The sequence below is a fragment of the Ziziphus jujuba genome, chromosome 3 (genome assembly GCF_031755915.1).
Source record: "Ziziphus jujuba cultivar Dongzao chromosome 3, ASM3175591v1".
Lineage (NCBI taxonomy): Eukaryota > Viridiplantae > Streptophyta > Magnoliopsida > Rosales > Rhamnaceae > Ziziphus > Ziziphus jujuba.
Genome location: NC_083381.1, coordinates 7,502,389 through 7,512,226, shown reverse-complemented (window position 1 = coordinate 7,512,226; position 9,838 = coordinate 7,502,389).

The following is a 9,838-nucleotide window of genomic DNA, read 5'->3' as shown; positions in this document are numbered from 1 at the left end:
CTTAAAAAAAAAATTGCTTTCCCACCTAGACCCACCCATAAAAAAAACAAGAAAAAAAAAGTTTCAGTTGCTCTCCTAAAGTTCTAGGCTGTATTTGGAATCAAGGTTTTAAATACTTGAAATTTTTATCTAAAATTTTTTGAAATTTTTATTTTTTTTAAGAAGTTGAAAAGAAATTTAAGAGGAGTGTATTCAATTTAGAGTTTGATGGATTTAAAATGAATTATAAACTTTAAAGGATTTGATGGATTGTTATGGAATTCTACAGATTTCATAAAGATTTTATAAGAATCCAATGAAATCTTTGGATTTAAAGCTGAATTTTATATTGACAATTTTCTTCACAATTTCCCTGTTAAAATCCTTTCAAATCCATTAAAATCCATCATTTTTTAAAGTCTTTTAAAATCAATAACTTTTTGAATACCATAAGATTTTAAAAGAATTCTATAAAGTCCTAATTGAATACATCTAGATTTTAATGGACTTTTATAAAATCTATTAAAATCTGAATTGAATATCATTAGACTTGTATGGACTCCCTTAAAATCTAAATCGAATACCTCAAAACTTTAAAAGACTTTTAAAATCCTTCAAATTCTAAATTGAATACATCCCTCTAAATCTCAAATAGAAACGGATAGAATTTTTATAATATTAATTAAAATTTTAAAAATTTCACTAAAATTTTTGTAAAAATTTTTATTAAAATATTCATATTAAATTTTTAATAGTTTACTTAAAAAATCTATAATATCCCTTCAAATTTCAACATGTTCTGTGTAAATTTTTAAAACTTTTATGAAAATTTTAGAAATATCTATAAAATTTTTAAAATTTTTTTATAAAAGGATTTATAAATATTAGTGATGTTTAATAAATTATTCTGATAAATTAACTTTAGTGATAATTTTTTTTATTTTTGAATTATTTTTTAAATATTTAGTAATATAAATAAAATTGAATAACCTTAACAGGTCCTATTTGTTGATAAAGTATTATTTGTTGATAAAGTATATATATACTTGTTATACATTTTACGTAAAATGAATTTATTAGAATTCCATAATTACAAGTGAATAGTTGACTATATAATAATGAAAAATAATAGTATAAAATAATAATATTGAAATACAATATTATGTAGAATTAGTATTAATAGTATTTGAATTAATAACATTAAAAAAAATAATAGAATATATTATATTAAACATCAAAGATATCTAAAAATGAGAATGGAAAAGAGATCAACAATTTTCAATCACCTAAGAATTCTATGAGTATTGAGATGATATTTATGGAATATAATGTAATTGTAATAATTATTTTATTTTAATTAATAAATAAATTTATCAAATATATACTATTTTTGCATATTTTTATTAATAATAATTTATTTATGATCATTACTGTTTACTATAAATTAAATTGAGTAAGAAAAATATAATATCTATTCAATATTTTTATAATTTTTATAATCAATTTGATAATTAATTGATTAAATAAGATAATTCTAAAGTTTTAACAAAATATTTTATTTTTAAAATAAATTTTCATCATTTTTTATGAACTTTTATCGATATTCGATATTTTTCGATATTTTTATGAAAATTTTCATATTTTGAACCTTGTTTGGAATTGATTTTGAAGCTTTGAAATTGATTATCAAAGAATTTAAAACTATTTTTAAGTGTTTGGTAAATTTTAAAAATTTTGTTTTACAATAATTTATATATTTTGATAGCTGTTTACTGGCTTTTGAATTTTGATTTTACCTTTTTCTAATGATCTATAATTAACATATTCCAATTTTAAACACATTCCAATTTTAGCTTATATTTGGTATTGCTCTAAGAAAATCAATTTGTTATGCTGCAAAAGCAATCAGACTAAAGAAGAATAAGGTAAATGTTTGGTCAATTATTGTTTCATAATTGGTATATGATTCAAAATTAATATTTGAGTGTCTGATAAATTATAGTGTTTAATTTTTGTTTCTGTATATAATGACTAAGCACATAATTTATTATCATCTTTGTACTTGCAATGTTATTAATTATGTAACAAACATTACTAAATATTTAGCATCATTTTTATTTTCTTCACAACTATAGTAAATGAAAAAAAATAAATAAATAAATAAAGAAGAAGAGAAAGTTAGATCATACCTATTGCTTGTGATCTATCAATGGCCAACAAGAAAAAAGAAAAGTAAAAAATAATTTCATAACATGAATCCATCGCCATTGGCTAATCCAGTAGAATATATTGATAACTTTGTTCAGTAGAATACCAATAACTTTAGAATAAAAATGATAAGGATAAAATTGATACATTAATTATAGACAATTTGAGAAGTTAAAATCAGAATATCAAAAGCTAATCTTTTACTAATTTTCAAAAACATTTGTTAGAGAATATAGATTTGTACAAAATCAAAATTTTTAAATTTTACCAAATAAATGAAGTGGTTTTAGATTATTTGATAATCAATTTTGGAGCTTCAATATCAATCCCAAACGGAGCTTTAAGTCTATTCTAGTAGATTTACCTCTATGCGAATGGATTCACGTTAAAAGTTAGTATTCTATTTTTCTTTATTTTTTTGTTGGCCATTGACAAAGCGCAAGCAATATGTGTGGTCAACTTTTTATTCTTTATTTATTTATTATAGTTTTTTTTCAACATTTATTATTGTTATCAGGAAAATAAAAATTGAACTAAATATTACATAATGATAATAATAATAATAATAATATTACAAGTAATGAGATGATAATAAGCAATGTACTTTTTAGTCACATATATAATAACAAATAATTAAAAATTATTATTTATTAACATTCAGAGATTAATTTTGAATTGAATAACACTTATAAAATAATAGTTTGTCAAATATTTGACTAATTTTTTTTTTCAATTGATTTCTACAACATAGTTAAAGTTGATTTTCTTAAAAACTACAGCCATACCAAATTAAATTTAATTATTGTTAGCACTTCTACATTCACCAAATTTGTTTACTTACCAGACGTGAAATATACTAATATTTGAAAAAGTAATATATAAATTAAATATAAATAGGTAAAACTTTAGATGGATGCTAAGAACTCAATGCAAGTTTTTGTTATATCATTTGTAAACAATCTGGTATCCCATCATTAACGTTCTTGCACTGCCTTCTATTATTCATGTATAATTTCAAATTGCCTTCTTTTTCTCTCAAATTTTTTTGAACAAACATTTTTATGAGATTCCTCCCTAAAATTCAAATAAATAGGTATATAAATACAAACAATATATATCTAAATTTTTTTTTTTACATAATAATTAAAAGAAATTTGAACAACTTATTCATGTTTGCTTTCATTTTTTCACTATATTTGTCTATATTCGGACACTTAAATATTGACATGTAGGGTTTCACAATGATTATAAATTATAACATCCATTCATACCACACCTTAATATTGTGTGACTGTTATATATGTATATGTATATATAGGAATTTGTCTATTTTAGGACATTTTGATAGCTTTCTCATCAAAATGTTATTTATCAGCTTTTAAATTGTTTCAAATGCTAATATTTAAATATACATACAAATATATACTTAGATAATTAAACAAGAAATCAATACATATTTCTATTTATTTATTGAGAAAAAAAAATACTTGCATATGGGAGTGAAAAAAAAATATATTAACAAAGAAGAGAATACATACTTATATATGCACCGGATATAAAAGAGAGACATTCGTGAGAGGATTTTACAACTAACGTTGTTCTATAACTCTTTCCTTTTTATTTGTTTATTTATTTATTTTATTTTACTTTTTTCTTAGCTGCACTTCCCTAATCCTTCAGCAACCTCAATCTCTGTCCAAGGGCATTATTTCCCTCCATTATTGCAATTCTATTTCCATGGCCGAAAAGATCTGAAGCCAATGGCTTTAAGATTGCAGATGGAATCGCAGTGGTGTATCTTCCAATAGTTGACAAAGTTCTACTAAATTGGACATCAAATGTAACGTCAATGGAACAAATTTAGATACAAAGAGTTGAGAAGTGCAACAAAGCTGGTCCTTGCTTCTTGAGAGTGTCTTCTTAGCTTTGGAGTCCAAGTACATGATCAAAATAACCGACACATACATAAGCCTTTGACCATATTATGCCGTCTATGTTTAAATGCTCTGTTTTGTTCGATTCTGCAAATTCTGAATTTACATTGGATCCAAATTTAGAGCCATTGATTCATATATGCAATTGTAGTAATGGAGGTGAGGAACTTAGTCATAGATGAAAGTTGCCGGGAAAAAGAAAGTGCAAGAAAAAAAAAAAAAAAAATGTTGTTGAACAGCGTTAATTGCTAATTTTCAGCATTAAAGTAATATTTTTATGGTAAACATGGTTGTCTAAATGATATTGTGTACCACATTATATTCTATCTTAATACACAATGTGTATTTAATAATCTCTATAAATATATTATTAGTTTTAAAATTGTTATCTGATAGTATCGTATAAAATGTTTACTATTATAAAATGTTATGCTATTAATTATATATATATATATATATATATTATCAATTGTTTTTAAAAAATTGACCTTTAAAAAAAATATATTTGCTTTTAAAAATAAATTTTACAATGTCGAATAAAGCCTTCAAAAGTAAAAGATCACCTTAATAGTGACTACAGTAAAACTTCTATAAATAAATATCTATAGGACTACTCTAAATTATTTGTTTAAAGAAGTTATTTATTTATTTATCGTTAAATAATTTATTAATTTATAGATAAATGAATATTTATTAATTTTGAAAAGAAATTTATAATATTTTTGAGAAAAAAAAAATACTAACTATATGATATACTAATAAAGGAAAAGAGCAACCATGCTTGATCAAATCTAAAATCATCACAACTCAATAACAAATAAATAAAAAATCAATAGAAAATTTCATTATGTAGAGAAGCTTAATAATTGAAGGAATAAAAGCTATTCAGTAAAATTTTTTTATATGGTAAATAATATAGATTATTTATTTTTTATAAGTTTAATTAATTATTAATTTATGTCTTCAATGGGTTCTAAAGGATTTTTTTTAAAAAAAAATATTATTTTATTTATCTAGTGAATTAATTCATTTAATATGTCTATTGGAGCTAAGACAGAATAATTTTATTTATTTAGCAAGCGTATCCATTTATCAATATTTTACTTCTTTTTTTTTTTTTTTTTTTTTTGATCATGTTAACTTGACAGAGTATTTAGACAAATCAATTTGATAAGTTTTTTTAATAGCGGTCTGTTTTTTAGATATACTAAAAAAAATTTTAAAAATAAATAAAATCATTGGAAACGTTCTTTTAATAATTTGAAGAAGGCATTGAATAATCGGTTGGGATCATGAGTTAAATTTAGAGGTTAATATCATTTTACCTCTGCATTATTATTTTTTTCTTGTAATCTAATTATGCATTTCTAATAGATGAAATTAACGATACAAATAATATAATTTTATTTACAAGTTGTTTAGTATATTTATTTTTATTTTTGCATCATGTTTGTAATTAATTTGTCCCAACTTATTAAAGAAATTGCATGATTGGATTAAACGACAAAAAGATAAAACTTTAGTGTCGCAATGTGATATTTTATAGTCTAGAGAGCAAAACGAAACCTGGCATAGTTTGGGGTGGAAATTATTTCGGAAAATTTTAAATTTATATTAATTAATTAATTTTTCAAAATTGAATAAATATTTTAAAAAATGCTTTTTCACAATTTTGAGGTCACATAGGTTGTTACCTCTTACTTTAGTAAGTGTTTATTTACAATGAATGCTATCTTTTGAAAATATATTACTTCATAAATTAAAAGTACTTTTATATTTAATGAGATTCCATTGTACAGCCAAAAAAAATATCCTTTGTTGCATGTTCTTTCAAATTCTATAAATAGAGTTATTATTATTTTCAATTCAATTTATATATCCACAGTACTAGAGGATATAATGTTACATATATTGTGGGAAAGTTCAAGTGAGTTTAATCACTGTCTTAATCATTTGAAGTGAAGAAATTTTTGTATTTTGGGAGATAATTGTTATAAAAACTATAAGCATATTAAATGGGGCAAAATTAATTTTAAGAATATAAAGGTCAACTTTAGGAAGATATATTCAATCTTAATTTTAAATGATTTTTTTAAGGTCGAAAAGGTTAGATCAATATAGATTTAGATTTTAAAAACTCTATAAAAGTCATAAATTATTGAATATGAACTTTTAAAAATTTTTAAAAAGTTTATCAAAACAAGAAGAATTCAATTTAGATTTTTTAAAATCTTTAAAAGCCATCTTCTAATCAACTAAAACTTCTTAAAAATCTATAGAACTTTTATTAAATTTTTAGTTAAAAATGGAAAGATTTATTAGCTCACAATTTCTCTTCCACCTTCCCCCAAAACTTTTGTAAGCTTTTGAAGACTTATTTAATAGCTCCAACTAAAGTTTATATTATACTTCATTTTTGAGACCCCTCCCTCTTGTTCTCACTCTCTAGGCTAAGGGAAAACAAAGGCCTAACAAAAATAATAATAATAAATCAGTTTAGTATCTTTTTCTCTGTGTTCTCGATAAAACGATTGTTTTTTCTTCTTCTTTTTTCTCATAAAAATGCAAAAATTGATTTTTTTATTTTATTTTATTTTATATACAAATACACCAAAGTGCAATAAACCTATGATTTGGTTTGAGAAATAACCTCAATGATTATTTTTCTTTTTTTTTTTTATGTTAATTTACTTTTGCATAATATAAAAAATTAAAATATCTAATGTATTTTTAAACACTGAAAAAATATAAAATAATTATGAATTTCAATTGCTAATTTTTGTAAATAAAGTTTCATTATCAAGGTAATTTTTTTTTATAAATATTTTTATTGATATGAGAAATAGATTTATGTTATTATGGAGTCAATATTATATTTAAAAGTTAATGAAAGTTTATTATTGTTTTAAAATGAAAATCTATAAAATTCTATAATGGGGTGTTTAGTAAAATGGAAAGTATTGAAATAAATTAATTCTTGGAAATTAGTTTTTTGGGATTCAGTTTCATGAGAATGAGTTTTTTTGAGATTTTTTTTTACAGTATTTGGTTAATTATAAAAAAAAATAGGACTTACAAGTAATTAAATAAATTTATATATTAAAATTAAAAGATAAAATTGTATTTAAAAAAATACGTAATATTAGTTTCTCAAAAAATTTAAGAATGATACCTCTTTCGTTTGATCCATTTCCCTTGTCAGTTTCTCATATTATGAGATTTATTTTCTATTGAAACCCATAAATTCCTTCTCTTAAAAATTATTCAAATAGAAAAAAATTTTACTTTTTTAGAAAATTTTAGATTCCAACTAATTTTACCACTACCCAAACACCCTATAAAAGTTTCTAATAAATTTGTAAACTCTATAAAAGTCTATAAAAAAAAAAATTTAACTGAAAGTTTAAAAAAAACTTGTTATAATTTTTATAAACTCTACAAAAGTCTATAAAAGTTTATAAATTCTACAAAAGTTATCCATTTAAAAAAAGTCCTTAAAATTCTTTTAAAATCCATATTAAATTCACTTCCCTTAGTCTCCATCTGTATACTAAACTTTTTTTTTTAATATTATTTACTTTATCCTTATAATTATATTTTAATACTTTATGTTACTTGAATAAGTGAATCTGTTTTGCGTTTAAATATTATATGGTATAATATTGAATACAATACATACTAATTTTTTTTTCTATAATTATTAAAATTCCAGCATATTGCATCATATACAATGTATAACCAAATGACTAAAAAGTTAAAAAAATAATAATTTCAGGACCAAAGTTTTAAAAATTAAGAAATCAGAATGTCATTTTGGATATAATTCAGAGATTAAAAAAGCTAACGAACCCACTCTGAAAAAAAAAAAAAAAAAAAACACTGAAAAAGATGAATCTTCAAAAATTTAAGTTATAAGATAGGCATAAAATTTGCACGAATCAAGTGGTCAAATATTAATTGGACAAAGGTGTACAATAAATTATACTCCTTTTTTTTTTTTTTTTTTGCTATAGTAAATTATGCTTCAAAAAAGAAGAAAAAAAAAACTTGTAGCATAAATTATTCATATATATTGTCACTTTCAATAAAGAAAAAAAAAACGAATAAAAAACGAAATAATAGGTCATTGAATTAAAATACAATTCGGCATAGCAACCATCCATCTAGAAAATGCTTCGGTAGGGCGAGCACGGTACAGCTGTCCCGCCGAAAATTTTCTCTCACCATCTATAACCCTAATTTTCACATTAAATACAAAAAAGAATAAAAAAAGAATAAAAAGGGAAGCATACTGAGTTAAAAATTATTATTCAAATCCCACCGGACAATTAAAGTCAACTTTTATTTGTCTTTACATTACATTACAAGTGGACAATCCTTTTTTCACTCAACCTAGTGACTTTTATTTTTCAACTTTTTATTTTAATTATTTATAACACTATTAAAAACCAAATAATGTTATTTTAGAATTGAGGTTTGTTTTGGTCAAAATATATTATTTTAGGAAAGAAATTAGCAGTTCTAGAAGCATCAAATAGTAACTAAATTTATTTATTAAATAATGGGATAAATAATATGATTATATATTTATGATTGAAAATTTTATATAATTTATATATGAATAAGTAAATTTTTAAAAGATTAAATAAAATTTAATAAAAAATTAATTAAAATTTAATACATCATCTGTATATTTTCCATTTGATAAATGATTTGATATTTCACACAAAAATCTTCATGTGATAAATTAAAATGAATGAGAAGGACATTTAAAAAAAAAAAAATATCTTTTAACGACTTGATAATTATGGTCTTTCTACTACTTTTAAACACCACCCTGAATGTGACCAGTATTTCCCCCCTACCCCCACGTCGCAAAGAACCTTCTATTCTATTCTATTTCTTTCTTTATTTATTTTTCTTTCTTGTCCCCAAAAACGGATGAAACTGACATTGATTTGGTTGGCTGTGGAAACAGATCGTGAGACTCGACTTGTCTTGGCATGTTGATACGAATTTCAGGTATTTTGGGGATAAAATGAGAATTTTTAGAATTGTTTTATGATTGGCATGCATCTATATATATATATATATATATGAAAATTTTATGATGAGGACGGTGAGGATATATATATATATATATATATGGAAATTCTATGGTGAGGACGCTGAGGACGGTCCGTATGAATACCGCAGTATTAGTGATGATTTTTCATAGTATTAACGACGGTTTATTAGAAAATTATCATCAATACTATAAAAAATCGTCACCAATACTATGGTCCGTATAAAGACCGTCAGTACCATAGATGGACTGTGTATATATATATATATATAGATATATGACATTAGATCATTAATAGATAAAAATCATGAATTAGTTTTGACATTGATAAAATACTAATGTTAAAAAATTTTAAAAATCATAAATTTTTAATCATAACTTAAAACTAGATATGCCACTTATTTATGAACTCAAATCAAATAGTTCTATTGTATGATATACTGATTAAACCAAAATTTTTACTATACAAAAAGTCAAACTAGGAATCCATAACCTGACCAATTGATCAAATCGGTCAAAATTACAAAATTGAGGTGTTTTTCTAGGACATGTTTATAAGGTTATTATAAGTGTCCACCTTACTTTCACGTGTGCATTTGAATAAACCCCACACAGTATATAATTATAATTGACATTTATCTTTAAAGCAAAT